The sequence below is a fragment of the Dendrobates tinctorius genome, unplaced genomic scaffold, assembly GCF_039654945.1.
Source record: "Dendrobates tinctorius isolate UK_male_01 unplaced genomic scaffold, ASM3965494v1 ptg000147l, whole genome shotgun sequence".
Lineage (NCBI taxonomy): Eukaryota > Metazoa > Chordata > Amphibia > Anura > Dendrobatidae > Dendrobates > Dendrobates tinctorius.
The window spans coordinates 8920882-8940666 of NW_027361814.1; the positions used below are offsets into that span (position 1 = coordinate 8920882).

Consider the following 19785-nt stretch of genomic DNA (forward strand, 5'->3'; position numbering starts at 1 on the left):
CATTTGGTTAATTTTTTTTAATCAATTTTGAGATATAAAAGATTAATTTTAACTGTGTTGTTTTAGTACAGACATAAAATATAAATACATACATTATCTAAAAATATGGATCAATTTGTAATGAAAATATAATACACTGCAATAAGCATTTCTGCCTCTTGGTGGTGCCATAGAAAACTTCACATCCTCCTGAGTGTGTAGATCCTAAACAGCACACCGTGTGGCTAGTCATGGAATTGCAAGCAATATTTTTCAGTCGCTAGATATAATGTATACACACAATTTCTTGTGCCTTACAAGTCAACTGGTTAATGGACCTATAAAACTGTAATAAAATGTCCTAGAGAAAACAGAAAATAGGATAATGACCTATGCATAGAAGGAAACATAAAACATATCTTCAATAATTGTTGGGACTGGTGTACAGGAAAATTGCAGATCTTTGCAGATCATAGCCTGGATATTTGAAGAGGTAAGTGAAATTGGTTATAAAGATGTTTTACTTATGTAAGGTCAGATTTGGTGTAGGACATTATTAGTGCACTAACGAAGTGACAGGGTCCCATAAAGGGACTATTAGCATTATTGGGTGTCATGTCCGGCATGTCTGTCATGTCTGTTTTGCCTCGTGACCCCTGGAGCGGTGTGCACGCGCATCTCATGTCTGCTATCCTGCATGTTCCCTAGAGCCGTGTGCACACTCACCTCATGACTGTTGAGCTGCGGGATGCCTGCATTTCTGCTCTGCCTTCTGTGATCGTCTCGTCATGTCTAGAACCCCTGATCATGTGTCCTACCTATGTTACATCAGATGCTGTTTCTGCATTCATCTCTGCATGTCTGGAACTCTGATCATGTGACCTGCCTAGGTTTCAGCACTGGTTCTGCAATCATCTCTGCATGTCTGGAACTCTGATCATGTGACCTGCCTAGGTTTCAGTACTGGTTCTGCAATCATCCCTGCATGTCTGGAATCCTGATCATGTGACTGCTCCCTGTGATCCTGGAGGAACTGAACTGGAAGTTCTCCCCTGGTCCTGACCCAGAAGTGGAGGTGCTATGCCCTATATCAGACTGCCCCTTCCCATGCTCAGGGCCTGAGTATTGTGTTGCTTCCCTGCATGGCTGCTTGGTCTGCTGGGTCGCTCCCTCTTTTCTGTGCCCCTGCACATTGCTCTGTCGTGCGTCTCTGCACACGCTCCGTGCTTGTACTCAGTCTCTTGTACCGTGCCATGTCTTATGTTGTCTCTCGTGCCATGTTTGTCCATGTCTTGCTTTGCCTTGTAGTCCTTCCTTGCTCTGATTCCGTTCTGTGCTCCTGTCTAGCTTCCGTTCCTTGTTCCGTACATTGCCTTGCTCTGCCTTGTTCCTCCCTATGGTCTCTGTCTTTGCTTGCTCTGCCTCGCTCTCTCCTATGGTGCTCTGTAGTGCTCCCTGGCACACGCGCCATTCCTCCTCTCTTACTTTTGGTGCTCTTTTCCATGTCTAGTCCCAAGGCTCTGCCTTGGCCTGGCTCTGGGCTTCGGCCTACGCTCCGCTGCTAGACTCTTTCCTATTGTGCTGTCTTACACGTTTCTAGGCTAGTTCCAAGCCTCTGCCTTGGCCCGGCTCTGGACTTCGGCCTACACTCCGCTGCTTGTTCTGGTCTTGCTCTGACCTGATTCCGTGTTTCTGCCTATGCTTTCGTCCCTGGTTCCGTACTCTGCCTAAGCTCTGTCTTGCTTCTCGTCTTGCCTTGCCTTGTTGCTTCGTGTGCTCTTTGCATGCGCCTGGCCTTCCTAGCCTCCTGTTTGTGCCTCAGCCATGCCCGCCCTAGCCGTGCCTGCCTGCTTGTGCCTCAGCCGTGCTCGTCGGTCAGTGACAGCTGTGTCGCCTGCCATGCCTCAGCCAGGTTCGCTGGAGTCTTGCCCGTCTGTCAGTCCCGCAGCCCGATCAGTTAGCCAGTGCACCAGCCGTGCTCTCTGTGCTCCCTTGCACCTCACGCTGTTTCTGCACTGCGCTCTACGTGCTCTCTAAAGCACGCGCAGGCCCTCGCCTGCCCCTTGGCATACCTCCCCGTGCTTCTGTAAAAATACGCGCAGGTCTTGCCATGTACCCTGTCATGCCCTCTTGCACGTACAGGCCCTAACCTTCAACCCTGACCCTGGCGTGCCTCTCTGCACGCGCAGGACTCTGCCTTGCCTGACCCTGGCGTGCCTCTCTGCACACGCAGGACCCTGCCTCGCCTGACCCCGGCGTGCCTCTTCTGACCCTGGTGTGCCTCTCTGCACGCACAGGACTCTGTCCTTGTACTTGTCCCTGGCGTGTCCCTCTACACGCGCAGGCCTCCATCCTTGTACCTGTCCCTGGCGTGTCACCTATCACGCACCCTGCCCCGAATCCTGGTTTGCCTGCCGGATTCCTGAAACCTGCCGACCGCTGCCAGAGGTCCGGAACCAGATGACTGCGGCCTGATGTCTGGAGCTGATGTCCGCAGCCTGATGTCTGGATCCTGTCGGTCGTTGCCAGTAGTCCTGAGTCCGATGCCATCTTACCCTGCCTTGGACCCTGGCGTGTCTCTTAAGCACGCACCCTGTCTTGGACTCTGGCGTGTCCTAGCACGCATCCCTCCTAGGAACTCTGGTGTGATCCCTAACACGTACCCTGCCCTGGACCCTGGTATGTTTTCTGCACGTGTTATGACTGGAACATTTGGCGTGCCCTTGCACGCACCTTGCCGTGTTTCACTGCTTGTACCCTGCACCCGATTCCCTGTTTATGCCGTGCACCTGAATAAAGTGTGAAACCACGTTTGCTGAAGAAACTCTGTGACTTCGCTTTATGTTTGGTATCCTGTCCGTCCTGTTGCCAGACTCTCAATAGTGTCTCCTTGAGCCGGCTGTCTGGTCCAGCTGCCGTGGTGGCTCACCCCCTTGGTCTTGCCCCTGACACTCCCTGTATAGGGGGTGGCTCCTCACTAGGTCAGCTCGCCCTAGGTGGGTGGGTGCCACGGCCCAGAGGGTCCACTCATTCAAGAAAAGCGACTCAGCGTAAGCTGACGCTCGTCACAATAGGGCTGTTTATATGAGACATCTTCTTCATATGTCACCTCTATGTCCAAGTGCAGAATATTTGAGGTTTTCACCCATCACTGACAGCAGGATGATGCCAACTCTTCAGCTGAATACATCAGTTAAATACATTTCCATTCATCCATTCTCATCCATGACCCGTCCATAAGCTCATCTGCAGAATTCATGATATTCACAGCTGTTGGAACCCCCCCTACCCTTTGTACTATTCAATAAAATCCCCATTCTTTGTATACAAACCACGAAGCGGAATGGATGGCGTGGATAAGAATGCGACCCTGACCCAGTTAAGTATCCGTATAACTGTCCTTGTGTTTACACACCGATATACAGGAGATTGGCGAAAGGTCTACAGTTTTATATTAATATTGTTTTTCAGATGTCAGAAAATAAGAAATTGCAAAAAAAGAATAACCAAGGAAGAAGGGTGAGACTGATTTATCTCCTTACGCGGCATGTCAGTGGATCAAAAGAAAAAGAAGATGATTTACTGAAAATGAGAAAAAAAAACCTTACAAATTCATGTTGCGTACTATATATATTGTAAATTCAATTCACCGTAGGAAAAAATTCTATTGCTAAAGGTGTAGAAAAGAAATGCATCCAAAAATTTCCATAGCCAAACACTGAATTTTACAGATTTTATTTGTAGTTATTCTAAGGCTTTTTCCATATAGTGATCCTTTTCCTGCCCTGCAGTGAGTGGCATTTGCACAGTGCCTGTGACATGCATGGTGCGACACAAAGCACAGTTAGTCACCTCTTCTATACCTTAAAGGCCCCTTTACATTTAGCGATGCACCAGCGATCCCGACCACGATACGACCCGGTCAGGATCGCTGGTGCATCGCTAAATGGTCGATATTGAGCTGCCACACAGGCAGATCTCACAGCGATGCAACAGCGATACAGCGGTCGTTACCTTTCAGACGAGGCGATCCTGACGTCCTCCTGTCCGCGTCCACGCGTCGCTCGTCGGCGCCAGCAGGAAGCGCCTGATCTCGCGCAATCAGTAACAGACAGCGGGGGAGCCGGTCGGAGGTAAGTATCACACATAGCGATATCGCTAGCGATATCGCTGCTGCGTCACCAAATCGGTGATGCTTTAGCGATATTGCTAGCGATATCACTATGTGTAAAAAACCCTTAAGACTCAGGCTGCCCAACATCCAACTTAACAATAGAGCATGATCTATAGCTTCTGATCACACCTGTGTTTGTCAATGTACATGAAAATGATCTTATATCTGATTTGGTAATTAGCTGCCAGAGCACCTTTGGTGGTCTGGTGCACCTTCTATTCGTCTCCTTGGGTGGTCTGGTGCACCTTCTATTCGTCTCCTTGGGTGGTCTGGTGCACCTTCTATTCTTCTTGATTGGTCTAGTGCACTTTCTATTCTTCTCCTTGGGTGCACTAGTGCACCTTCTATTCTTCTCCTTGAATGGACAAGTGCACCTTCTATTTTTCTTCTGGGATTGTCTGCTGCACTTTATATTCTTCTTGTTGAGTGGTCTGGGGCATCTTATATTCTTCTTCTAGGGTGGTCTGGTGTACCTTTGATTCTTCTTCTTCTTGGGTGGTCTGGTGCTCATTCTATTCTTCTTCTTGGGTGGTCTAGTGCACCATTGATCCTTTTTAGATGGTCTGGTGCACCTTCGATTCTTCTTCTTAGATGGTCTGGTGCACCTTTTATTCTTATTCTTGGGTGGTCTGGCACCTTCAGTTCTTCTTCTCGGGTGCTCTGGTGCACCTTCTATTCTTCTTTTTGGGTGGTCTGTGCACCTCATATACTTCTTTTTGGGTGGTCTGGGTCACCTTCTAGTCGTCCTGCCTTTCAATCTTCTACTGTTCAGTGGTTGACAGCACTGGCTTTAGATGGATCAGAGCTGTCTGACGTGAATAGCTCTGTATTGTGGGATGTGCTTATCAGGTTTACTCCTTAAGTTTAGGTCCCCATACACATTGCACAAAGGTCACTGCACTGACCATCTAATGTGAATGGGAGCCTGCTGTCACTTTTGCAATAAATGATATCAGGAAAGAGATGGTTGTGACCTTTTGAAATTCAACGATGAATGCTTTTCTTCGGCATGGAGATAAGTTGCTGATAGAGGAGTCTGGAAGCGGATCTCCCATAGAAAAAGAAGGAGCTCTCGGTCGAATTGACCTTTCCTGTGTATTAAGGGAGTCGGGAGAGAAAGCTGTTGGTCAGTTTAATGAAACACTCCCATGAAAGTTTGTATCCTCGTAATATTTTCCAATCATCATATTATGAAGCACTGTGTACTTACAATTGCTCATTTTGCCTTTCTACCCAGTTAATTATTCTCTTTTCTCTGCTCTATGTAAAAACAAGAAGTCTCTTGTCCTTACATTTATCATCCCTATCTTCAACTCTTGACCAAGCTACTCCACCCCCCTCCGCTATTGACTTTTGCAGTGATTCATGATTTGTGCAGAGAAAATTGACCTCTTGTTTCTACATAGAGCCTATTCAGCTAGTCAGGTTTTAATCAAGTGATTAAAAACTGACTAGAGAAGAATTAACTGGCTAGAAAGGCAAAATGAGCAAATGGAAGTACACAGTGCTATATAATATGATGACTGCAATATATTAAGAGGATAAAATTTTTGAAGGGAGGAGGGCTTTACTCTGCACAAGTATGAACACAGTTCCTGACAGTGCATGCATGGGATTTCAAGCAAACAGAAGACAGCGCTGTCAATCATTAAAGGGGGGAGAGCTAGGTGGGCACATTTTGCATAGAGCAGAAGCTAAGTAGTAAATCAAAGAAATGCAGACCAAATATTTTGGTAATTCAGGTACGATTCTTCTCAGCGCAAGATGGCCCACATGGACCTGGAATGCATTATCCAGGACGATTTGATTAATTCTCAATACCCACAGTTTTAAGTGTGACCTAAAAATGCACTTCTTTATACTGCTGTGACGCGAGTCACTATAGTAAAATATTAGTCCCAGAAGTGAAGAAAAAGACTACAATAATAGATAGTATATATTTTTACTACTTACAGAATAAGTAAAGGGAGGTTCAACAATCCAAGGTCAGGTCCAGGAAATTGTGCAGTACAACAAGGGGAAGTCAGAGACGAAATCCATTTCACGAGCCGAGGTCAGGAAAACCAGAAAGACAAGACAGAGGGAGCAGGCAAAAGAGAAGTCTGATAATAAGCAAAGAGTCTAAGTCCGGGAAGAGAATAAAGTCAGGCTGGGTCAGGCACAGAGCACAGAGGGATCAGTCTTACCTAGGCAGCAGCAAGTCTACGATTGACATTGGATGGAGGAGTTAGCATGCTTAAGTAGAAGATTAATCAAGGAAAGTGAACACAGATGATTGCAGCACAGACCCAGCACAACCAAAACAGGCTGACAGCCCCTACACAAAGTAACATATCAGACAGGAACAGAGTGGAGATTGTGACAAGTGCCATATTGCCTCACCTCACCTATCCTGTTTTGGCCTTGCAAAATTTTCTTCCAAATCTAGTACCTATCATCTGGTCTCTCAGCCTCCACGCACTTAATAGTCTTCTGTGTTTGTACTGTGCACACACCGGCTGGTGACCGATTCATGCAGCGTTATCTGAATCCCCTATTTATTATATTGATGGCCAGACCTTACTGCAAAAGCACCTTTTACCATTCACCTTTCGTGTTCCCCCTATTTCCTCACAGATTATAAGCTTGCGAGCAGCAGGACCCTCACTCCTATTGGTATCTGTTGAATTGTGTTACTCTGTAATGTCCTTATTATCTGTAGAAGTCCCTTCTATAATGTAAAGTGCTTCAGAATATGTTGGCGCTATAGAAATAAAATTATTATTATTTTTATTATGCTGATGTGCTTAGTTCAGACCGGATTTTCGCCCTGTCAGACTCCCTTTTATTTCAGCAGACAGTGACGGTAAATGTGCGCCACCATTCCAATGGAAATGTGAAAGGGACCAGCTACGTCTCAGAAGTGGTAAAGGTCCCAGCTGCTGGATCTCCACTATTCTGACAAGAAGGACTTATGGACATGTCATAACAATGTTTAAGGGAGTCATCGACCTTGATTGAAAATAGCAAGTAGAATAGAGTGGAATCCTAAGAAGACCATTTCTTACTGTTGCATCGGATAATTGTGCAATATTGAAGATAGTTTATGAGTTGGCAGGAGGATTTACGATGTTTATTGCTTTTCCTAGAAATCCCCCAGGTTCCATCCTGTAGCCACAAAGCCATATTTTATGTTTAATCTCAAGACTTCAAGTTGCTGAGATAACAAATTAAGCCATCTAAGATTCACATAAGTCTCCCACTCAGGGAGCATGGACAGCTCCCCAGGCGGCTAAAAAATGGTAGCTGTACCATAGGGCTAGTGAAATAAATCACTGATGTTGATTTGGCTGTCAAAGGGTACAAACTCCAAATAACAACCTGCCTTGTTATTTGCTTCTTTCGAAAACCTTTGAGAATTTCATTTCGTTCTTGTTAGGCGTAACTTGCTAATCAATAGATCACAGCTACAAACCTACAATCACATCGGTTGGGTTTCTAGGAATTTTGTCTTGTTTCTTTTACATAATCAATGAGCTTAATAAACCTTCAAGAAATGTCAACCCCAGATGTATAGAGCTATAGAGGTAGAGTCTTGTGGAATAAAGTATCCATTACGGTTTACGATGTGTACATGCCTTATTGTGATGCACTACAATAAATATTTCATTGTATAGAAAGCATGGAAATTTATTGAAATTAGTCAAGTATTGGCTGTATAATGCCAAGAGTTATAAAATAGCAAATACTCACCAGCATTGCTTCAACCATGTGTATGGATTTAGCTCGTTGGTAGTTGACAGCGTTCATACAGGCACTCAGTTTCTTGTCCAAACAGGAATGTTTATTAACGCCATAAACTTCCAGCAGAAAGTAATAACCAAACAAGGAGTCCATACAGCAGTATGAGAAAGAGAGCAGGTCAGCTGCTCAATATTCAAATTTCAATACTTGGCCTCTTGCAGAATCTAAGCGAGTAACCTAGGTCCTCCACCTTGCATACATAGACCCAAAGGTGTTTGCACCTCTACTCCCACACAAGAAATGAACAGTTCAGCTGCCCATTTAAACCATCTGCACCTCTTAGATTGGATGGTGGGAATTACTAGTTCTGCCCATCTCATCTAATCATTCCTAACAAACCTGGACCAATATATTGGTCCTTTTAACCCTCTCAGCACCTCCTATTCAGGATTCTGCCAGCTGCTTATTTACATCTGTCCAAAACAGAGGGCTGGGTACCTTAACCCAACCAATCATGAACCCCATCCACCAGGGCTTGACCAAGCTGATATGACATACCTGGTGGGGCTTCCTTTTTGTTGGTTGGTAAACTTTATAGTAGCCCTCACAACCCTTTCCAATACTTTAAAGGGTCCTCACCACATGGAGAGGAATTTGTTTACCACAGTGGGTACCAACACTTGCACCTCATCCCCAGGTTTAAATTGCTTCACTTGAGTCAACGAACTTTACCCCCTGGATCGTGCCTTGAGGAGGCACTCTTTTGCCTGGCCCGTCAACTTGATTCCTTTACAGATTTAATTTAAATGAATAATACACAAGTTTTACTGAACCTTTTCCAACAAACAGACATATTTTTTCTCTGTTCACTAATGGATGACAGTTCTAAAAAACAAACAAAAAAAAACAACTTTAATGAAAAATGTTAAGAAAATTTTTTTTTCTATTCTTGGAAAAACTGAGGGTCAGTCTCTGGTCTAGTATGCAGATGTCTCACTTTCTGTAAACTACAAAAGTATAATTTGTATCTGTTGTAAATAACATGAAATTGCAACATTGTGATGTGCAACCAATCTTACAAAAATAAAATGTCAAGTTTAACAATTTTCTAATTGTGTTATTGACACATACATGTAAAAAACTAACCCTCAGTATGTGTGCAAGGGCATCACACAATGACCCATCTCAAACTTTGATGCTATACATGATGTGGTCAGAATGTCCTGATCTGTAATGACATTAAACTAATAAAATACTCCCACTGAAGCTCTTGCTCCCTGTAAAAAAGGAAAATAATAAACCACCATATACCTCACCTGTCTGACATACTATCCTACACCGTAATCCATCTCAGTGATAAATGCGTTACAATCTGGATGGTGCCCAGGTGTGACCATGTAAATTGAAGAGCAGGATACAGTGATGTGCTGCGTGTGCAGATTTAATGATGGGCGGTGATGTCATGGAGATCACTGACGCTCATTACAGCTGTTGTGTTCCCACACTTCACTGTGAGCAGCCTGATGAACTGCGGTGACCTCAAGGAGATCACTGAGAGCACAGAGTTTTCTCACAGTGATCTCAGAGCGAGGAGGAGACAAAGATGAAAGCTGCTTTCAACAGCTGCCGGCTCCTGGGATCAGCGCAAATTATACTGCTTATACCCAGGCGCTTGTACCTGTCACATGAACGGCACATGCAGGTAACACACGAACATACAGACAGCAAATATGGACGGCACGCGGACTACACAAGGATGTCGCATATGTACACACAAACATGGACCATGGATCTCAGCAGTACTGGTTTTTCCTGTACAGGAATCTCCAGGACGTGTGATGGGTCCCTTACCTGTAGCATCATAAAACGTATGGGCTGCTCTCATGAACCTTTTCCATCATTTCAAGAATTGTTCTAATTTTTCTTGTACATTTGAATTTCCCGAAATCTCAACCAGTTATTGGATTTTTGTAGTCATCTCCATTTTCTATAGTTTTTTTTTTTATAGCGTCTGAACTTCAAGCTTGCTATTGTATGGTTGTAAGAAATCTGCCTTGTAAAGTTTCTCAATTGGTGGTACGAGAAAAGAGATTTCCCAGCTAATGTACTGCAAGAAAGGAAGGAACATTGGAAGAAACAAAGGCATTACCGGATTGTGTCCAATCTCAATGACTGGCCTAAAAAGTCTGACCCTCATCCGAATTTCCGAAATATCGCATCCAGAAAATAAATTACATTTAGGCCACGGTCACATGTTCAGTATTTGGTCAGTATCTTACAGTATTTGTAAGCCAAAACCAGGAGTGGGTGATATACCTGTCTCCTTCATACATCTGTGACCTCGTCTCCCGGTACTTTCCTGCACGCAACCTCCGATCCTCACAAGATCTCCTTCTCTACTCCCCTCTTATCTCCTCTTCCCACAATCGCATCACCCCTACTCTGGAACTCTCTACCACAACATATCAGACTCTCACCTACCATCGAAACCTTCAAAAAGAGCCTGAAGACCCACCTCTTCCGACAAGCCTATAACCTGCAGTAACCACCGATCGACCAAACTGCTGCATGACCAGCTCTACCCTCGCCTACTGTATTCTCACCCATCCCTTGTAGATTGTGAGCCTTCGCGGGCAGGGTCCTCTATCCTCCTGTACCACATATGACTTGTATTGTTTAACATTATTGTACTTGTTTTAATTATGTATACCCCTCCTTACATGTAAAGCGCCATGGAATAAATGGCGCTATAACAATAATAATAATAATAATAATAATATTATATACAGAAGTGGTGACGTGCTTCTATTCTACTTTTCCTCTGATTGTTCCACTCCTGGTTTTGGCTTACAAATACTGATATAAAATACTGACCAAATACTGAATGTGTGATCGTAGCCTCTTGGAAGGCTCAATGTGCAAAAACTGAGAATTGGTTTTTCGTTAAGATGGCTTTGCATCCTCGGAAATTTACATGGCGGTAACTTTACTGCTTCATTTTGGAGAAGAATAAAAAGATAATATTAGTGACTGTCAAAATCTTAAACATTGAAAGAAATTTGGATCATGAACATTAGGTCGAAAATAGAAGGAATTCCAGAGAGAAACTTCCACCAAATGGATCACTTGGAAGGATAGATAACATAGATGTTTTATTTCTGAAAAATGGAAAGTTCTTTTAATCGTTCTACTTTGGATTCTTAATTTCTGTGATTTTCTATTCAAAATTATAGAAGGATGCGGAGTCTTATTTCTTCACATGCATTGTTGGCTGCTTCGGCTGCATCTTCTCCAATGTCTCTGCTTTCAGCTGTTCCATATTTCTGTAGGCAACATACTACATCACGGTCAGAGACAGATTTCGAATAACTCGAGCACCCTGCCCCAATCCTGCATTTCTGTTCCATTTTTCAGAGCTAAGCTGCTTAATGCTGTAACTTCACCATGATCTCAGTGTGACCCCAGAAGTATTTAATATGCCTGAAAAGGGATTGTATTAAGCAGAGCTAAGATACATTATGTGCATTCTGTAAAGCTTTGCATGGTGCCTCTGTGATTACAATGTATTTTACCGTATTAGCAGACACTTTATCATTAATGCAGCCATTATGTGGAGCACACTATGGGACTTCATGTGTAGATGATGACATTTATATATATTTATTATGTCTGTACACATATGGAAGCGACCTGTCAATCAACTAAAGCTACCTAGGGTTGAGGCAGCGCCGGACTTGTCTCATCTCTCCCTATAATCCCTGGATGGATCTTTAAACCATGTTTTTTTCTCAAATGCTGGAACAGTCCTGAACTCGGCTCCTGTTCCTGTTCTGACACCACCGGCGGGAAACTGCCCATCGCTTTGCACATTTGTTTCTTTGTTGCGCCCCCTGCTTCCAGGTCACGAGGTCTGTCCGGTCCCCTATTCTTTCCCCCGAACAACCTGGGACGCAGCCTCGACAGTTCTGGACCCAGAGCAGTACAGTTGCCCACAGTCCGACCTTCTCCTTACACTCCTCTTCTCCTTTAGCTCGCCATTCCATGGGCGATAGTTCCTGTAGTAAACGTTGGCATTCTTCTCTTCCTCTTTGGTCAGACCTCATCTGTAATATTGTGTCCAGTTTTGGGCACCACATTTTAAAAAAGACATCAACAAACTGGAGCAAGTTCAGAAAAGAGCAACCAGAATGGTGACCGGTCTGCAAACCCTGTCTTATGAGGAAAGGTTGCAGGATTTGGGATTGTTTAGTTTGCAAAAGAGAAGACTGAGAGGAGACTTAATAGCTGTCTACAAATATCTAAAGGGCTGTCACATTGTAGAAGGATCAACTTTATTCTCATTTGCACAAGGAAAGACTAGAAGCAATGGGATGAAACTGAATGGGAGGAGACACAGATTAGATATTAGAAAAAACTTTTTGACAGTTAGAGTGATCAATGAGTGGAACAAGCTGCCACGAGAAGTGTTGAGTTCTCCTTCAATGGATGTCTTCAAACAGAGGCTGGACAGACATCTGACTGGGATGATTTAGCTAATCCTGCTTTGAGCAGGGGGTTTGACCAGATGGCCCAGGAGGTTCCTTCCAACTCTACGATTCTATGATTCTATGATCCCTTGAATGATTCGATGCCAAATAAATTCGTCTTGTTCATATCGAGTAGGGGGTATTCCAGCTGTCATCCGCTTGGTACGACGTAACTCGGGTTGAGTGGTAGAATGGGGTTGGGGTCTGGAGGACGGTGGTTTGCCTGAGTTCTCTGGAGCAGCCATCTCTGGAGTTTCAGGCCCGTATACTTCCTCTGGACAGATGGTCACTGAGCTATCCCTCTCAGTTAATGACACAACTTTGTCCTCTTCATCACAATCAGGAACCGTAGGGGTGAGCGTTGCGGGAACACTTTGTACTTTCTCTCCTGCTTCGGGGTCTTGAGACAGGCAAGGCCGCAACATACTTCGGTGGACTATTCGGGTTGGTGCCCCCTCTTCCCCTTCGGGTTGAACTTCATAGACAGGACCATTGGACCTAACATGGTGTTTTACCCAATAAGGAGTCTTCTCCCAGTGGTGTTCTAACTTGCCTCGGGCTTGCTTATCTTGGACCAACACATGGTCTCCGGCCTTGAGAACTGTCCCTCGAAGAGGTGCCGTTTCATGATGCTGAAGCTCTCAAAACCTGGTCTGCACCAGCCGATGAAGGGTCTGCAACCGGTGTTGATATTCTCGGACCCAGGAAGACACCCCCGCCCGTGGGTAGTCCTTTGCTGGATCGAATTCCAACTCCGTAATCTCCCATCCTTTTTGCCCGAACAGCAGGGTATACGAGGTGTATCTGGTCGTACTGTGCACCCGATTGTTGTACACCCAGACCAGCTCAGCCACATACTCAGGCCAGTGGACTTTCCTGTCTTCTTCCAACGTTCTCAACATTTGGATCAGTGTCCGGTTGAAGCGCTCACAGGCTCCACTCCCTTGAGGATGATAGGGCATTGTCCGGGACTTCTCAATCTGGTACAGGCGGTGCAGTTTTTCCATCACTCGGGCTTGGAAACACATACCATGATGAGAATGAATCCGCTTCAGACAGTCGTACACCCGGATGAAGTCTTGACAAATGGCCTGTGCAGCCGAATCAGCAGTCTATTCTCGGATGGGAGTCACTACAGCAAATTTGGTAAAGTGGTCATCATCACTAAGCAATGTTCATATCCCAGATGAGCTGGGCTCACGGTCAAGTAGTCAATCATCAGTAACTCTAAGGGAGCAGACGTCACGATGGTCTGTGTGGGAGCTCTCTGTTCGAGAGACTTAACCAGTTCACAGCTTTGATGTGGCTGGCAGGTTTCTTCTACTGCAGTCTTCAACCAGAGGTGGTGGATTAACTTCTGCAGCCACTGAAATGTCTTCTCCGGGCCAAAGTGAACCCCTCTCTCATAAGCCTCTGTAGCTACCATGCTGATCAACTTCTCCAGGAGTAACACTTGCCAGTAGTGATGAGCGAGTATACTCATTACTCAGGTTTCCCCAAGCATGCTCCGGTGGTCTCTGAGTATTTTGGCATTCTTGGAGATTTAGTTTGTGTTGCCGTAGCTGCACGATTTGCGGCTGATAGACAGGCTGAATACATGTGGGGGATAGGGAGTCATTTCAAGGCCACCCACTGTCTCAACTGGGCAAGTTCCCTATCTTTCTGCTGGAGCTACACCCAGTCGTCTCGAGGTCGTCCCAGCACTCATTCTCCCGATGCCTCTCCGATCTGTCCCTGCATCGCCACCAATGTCCTGGCGAGGCCCCAGAACCCAGCAATCTCTTCTGCCTCCAGCTCTTCATCTCGGTCATGTCAAGGGCGGTCATGAGTCACTTCTGACAGGGCATCAGCATGTGTGTTCTTGGCCCCCTTTCAGTACGCTATATTATACCGGTACTTTGGCATGCGGGCCACCCATCTCTGCTCCAAGGCCTCCAATTTTGCGTTTTCCAGGTGGACCTGGGGGTTGTTGTCGGTGCGCCTCCAGACCTCAGACCCAGACAGGTATTTGGTGAATTTCTCAGTCATCGCCAACACCAGGGCCAGCAATTCTAACATGAAAGAGCTATAGTTATCTGGGTTTTGTTCTGAGTCATTAAGGGACTGGCTCGCGTATGCAATCACTTGCTCCTTCCCATCCTTCAGTTGTGACAGGACAGCTCCTAGGCCATGTAGGCTCCCATCGGTGTGAAGGATTAAGGGCTGGGAGAAGTCCGCATAGGTCAATATTGGGGGCTCAGTCAAAGCCATCTTCAAAGCTCGGAAGGCTTCTTCCTGGCTATCGCCCCACTGGATGGTCTGATTCTTTGCACCAGACGGCACTCCCTTTAATAACTCCAGCAGCAGATTAGAAATTTGGGTGAAGTTCTTCACAAACCTTTGGTAGTACCCAGTGAGTCCCAGAAAGGCCCAAACATCCTTCACTGACTTCGGAGTGGGCAAATCCTGCACTGCCGCTATTTTCTCTCGGGCTGGTCTCACTCCATCAGCAGATACGACATGTCCCAAGTATTCAATTTGTTTTCGAAAAAGGTGACACTTTAGAAGCTTCACTTTTAGGCCATGCTTCTGTAAACGACTCCACACTTGCTGCAGCCGTCGGAGATGCTCTTCAAAGGTGGCTGCATAGACAATGATGTTGTCCAGGTAGATGAGAGTAGCTTCAAAGTTCAGATCTCCCAAGCATCTTTCCATTAAATCGCTGAAATGTGCCAGGAGCTTTAGTCAGGCTGAAAAGCATTCGATTGAATTCACATAATGCCATGGGCAGTACAAATGCTGTCTTCGGCCGGTCATGCTCGGCCATGGGCACCTGCCAATATCCACTGGCCAGATCTAGGGATGAGAAGTATTTCGCTTTTCCCAAGGCAGGCAATGAATCCTCAATCCTTGGTAGGGGACAAGAATCCCGCACCGTGCATAATTTCAGCTGCTTATAATCGACATAATAACACAGAGTTCCATCTTTCTTTCGAACTAGGACGATGGGGGCTGCCCACGGGTTCTGGCTCTCCCAAATAACTCCACTCCGCAGCATTTGGGCCAAAATCTCCTTTACTACTTGGTACATTTGAGATGAGATCTGCTGATCTCTCTCATGGATTGGGGCAGCACTTCCTGTAGGTATCTCATGAGATATGGCTGTGGTACAAAGACGTCCTGGTAACTCTCCAGCACAGCGTCCTGTTGCACCTGTTGGGGGGAGAGCACCATCAGTTCAGCCTGCATCTGCTCCAGTATTTGACACCCCTCTTCCAGACAACTGTTCTGGGGTCATGGTAACCGCCACAGTTAATGGATCACCTTGTTTTTCTGTCAACTGGACTGCCTCCCATTGCATCAGTTCTTCCGGCATTCCCAGCACCTGCGCCACTTCACTCTCAGGCGGGAGAGTAAGATTATACTCTCCCAGGTTGCCGCACTGCACTACAACATTACCATCATGGACAATAGCTAAGGTCCAAGCAATGAGGAGTCCAGCGGGTATCTGATCCATTGCGGTTGGCTCGATCAGGACTTCCACTCCTTTGAGGGGCATACAAGCTCGTACGGGCAACATGAGCTCAGTCTGTGCAGGCGGGAAGACTAGTTTTGCAGCTGTGGGGACTATCACTTTTCCTAGAACTTTCCCTTCACTCGACGTTTCCTGGGCCTGGGTGACCCGTATCAACTGTTGAAACACCTTCCTCTGGGGAATTCGTGGGCTCCATCGGTTCAGAAAAGCGTCCGGGACTCACAGATTAAGAGGGTCTCAAGTTCTTTCAACACATTCATCCCCAGAGTCACTTTCTCCAGCACTCAACACGACTCTTTTCCGGCCCACATCTTTGCTGCACATGGTAATCTGCATCCAGACCACCCCTGCAAGCGGGATGGGCAATTGAGTTGCCACGGTTAACCTAATCACCGGACCCCATTCGGGCCGCATCGCTTCAGAGAAGTGACGTTGGAAATAGGTTTCTGGCATGGTGGTTACCCGAGAACCAGTATCAACTAGACAGTGGCCTTTCGGGGGGCTGTGCCGGCCTGCCAGGGGGTCTGTGCAGGCTCCGGTGGTCTGTGCCGGCCTGCCGGGGGGCTGTGCCGGCCTGCCGGTGGTCTGTGCAGGCTCCGGTGGGCTGTGCCGGCCTGCCGGGGGGCTGTGCCGGCCTGCCGGGGGGCTGTGCAGGCTCCGGTGGGCTGTGCCGGCCTGCCGGGGGGCTGTGCCGGCCTGCCGGGGGGCTGTGCAGGCTCCGGGGGGCTGTGCCGGCCTGCCGGGGGGCTGTGCCGGCCTGCCGGTGGTCTGTGCAGGCTCCGGGGGGCTGTGCCGGCCTGCCGGGGGGCTGTGCCGGCCTGCCGGGGGGCTGTGCTGGCCTGCCGGTGGTCTGTGCAGGCATCGTCCGATGGGACTACAAGTCCCATCGGGCGATGCCTGCTACCATGACAGTGATTGACACATTAGCCAATGATGGGACAGTAATAGTCCTATCATCCGGCTAATGTGTTGAATGTAAAAAAAAAAAAAAAAAAATTACATGCTACATACATACAACATGCATACTACATACATGCTACATTCATACTACATACTACATACATGCTACATACATGCTACATTCATACTACATACTACATACATGCTACATACATGCTACATTCATACTACATAAATACTACATGCAACATACATACTACATATATACTACATACATACTACATATACACTACATGCATGCTACATACATACTACATGCTACATACATACTACATGCTACATACATACTACATGCTACATACATACCACATGCTACATACATACCACATATATACTACATACATACTACATACATACTACATGCATGCTACATGCATGCTACATGCTACATACATAACACATATATACTACATGCATGCTACATACATAGTACATGCTACATGCATGCTACATACATACTACATGCTACATACTACATATATACTACATGCATGCTACATACATACTACATGCTACATACTACATATATACTACATGCATGCTACATACATACTACATGCTACATACATACTACATATATACTACATGCATGCTACATACATACTACATGCTACATACATACTACATATATACTACATGCATGCTACATACATACTACATGCTACATACATACTACGTATATACTACATGCATGCTACATACATACTACATGCTACATACATACCACATACATACTACATACATGCTACATGCTACATATATACTACATATATACTACATGCATGCTACATACATACTACATGCTACATATATACTACATACATACTACATACATACTACATGCTACATACATACTACATATATACTACATGCATGCTACATACATACTACATGCTACATACATACCACATACATACTACATACATGCTACATGCTACATATATACTACATATATACTACATGCATGCTACATACATACTACATGCTACATACATACTACATATATACTACATACATACTACATACATACTACATGCTACATACATACTACATATATACTACATGCATGCTACATACATACTACATGCTACATACTACATATATACTACATGCATGCTACATACATACTACATGCTACATACATACTACATATATACTACATGCATGCTACATACATACTACATGCTACATACATACTACATATATACTACATGCATGCTACATACATACTACATGCTACATACATACTACGTATATACTACATGCATGCTACATACATACTACATGCTACATACATACCACATACATACTACATACATGCTACATGCTACATATATACTACATATATACTACATGCATGCTACATACATACTACATGCTACATATATACTACATACATACTACATACATACTACATGCTACATACATACTACATATATACTACATGCATGCTACATACATACTACATGCTACATACATACCACATACATACTACATAAATGCTACATGCTACATATATACTACATATATACTACATGCATGCTACATACATACTACATGCTACATACATACTACATATATACTACATACATACTACATACATACTACATGCATGCTACATACATACTACATACATACTACATGCTACATACATACCACATACATACTACATACATACTACATGCTACATACATTCATACATATATACTACATGCATGCTACATACATACTACATATATACTACATGCAAAAAGTCCCTAGTCTCACTTTATGCCATTGCTGTGTGGGAATTTCCCACACAGCAATGGCATAAAGTGAGACTAGGGACTTTTTTTTTTTTAAGTGGCGGAGGAATACAGTGCGGAAGGATACCTACCTTCCGTCATTGGATTCCTGCAGCCCGTAGAGAACGGCAGCATCATCTGATGCTGCCGTTCTCTACCCAAGATCGTCGTGGGACACACTCGTGGACTGCTTCGGATCGTGGGTGAGTATTTTTGTGGTTTGTTATGTTAATATTTATTCCGGAAAAGACAATGGCTTCGGGGAACAATGTGACAAGTATTGGTAAGTATGTTACTCTATGTTATATGTACTGTATGTCTATGTATGTATTGTATCAATGTATTGTATGTATGTAGTATATATGTGGTATGTATGTAGCATGTAGTATGTATGTAGTATGTATGTAGCATGCATGTAGTATATATGTAGTATGTATGTAGCATGCATGTAGTATATATGTAGTATGTATGTAGCATGCATGTAGTATATATGTAGTATGTATGTAGCATGTATGTAGTATGTATGTGGTATGTATGTAGCATGTAGTATGTATGTAGCATGCATGTAGTATATATGTAGTATGTATGTAGCATGTAGTATGTATGTAGTATGTATGTAGTATGTATGTGGTATGTATGTAGCATGTAGTATGTATGTAGCATGCATGTAGTATGTATGTAGTATGTATGTAGTATATATGTAGTATGTATGTAGCATGTATGTGGTATGTATGTAGCATGTAGTATGTATGTAGCATGTAGTATGTATGTAGCATGCATGTAGTATATATGTAGTATGTAGTATGTATGTAGTATGTATGTAGCATGTAGTATGTATGTAGCATGCATGTAGTATGTATGTAGCATGCATGTAGTATGCATGTAGTATGCATGTAGTATGTATGTAGTATGTATGTAGTATGTATGTAGTATATATGTAGCATGTATGTGGTATGTATGTAGCATGTAGTATGTATGTAGCATGCATGTAGTATATATGTAGTATGTAGTATGTATGTAGTATGTATGTGGTATGTATGTAGCATGCATGTAGTATGTATGTAGCATGCATGTAGTATGTATGTAGCATGCATGTAGTATGTATGTAGCATGCATGTATGTATG

At 44.5% G+C, this 19785-nt stretch overlaps 1 protein-coding gene across 1 annotated transcript in view; it reads left to right on the forward strand.

The window, feature by feature from the left end:
- JAKMIP3 (Janus kinase and microtubule interacting protein 3) overlaps positions 1-19785 on the forward strand; it is a 194596-nt gene that overhangs the window by 64340 nt on the left and 110471 nt on the right. The window lies entirely within an intron of this gene.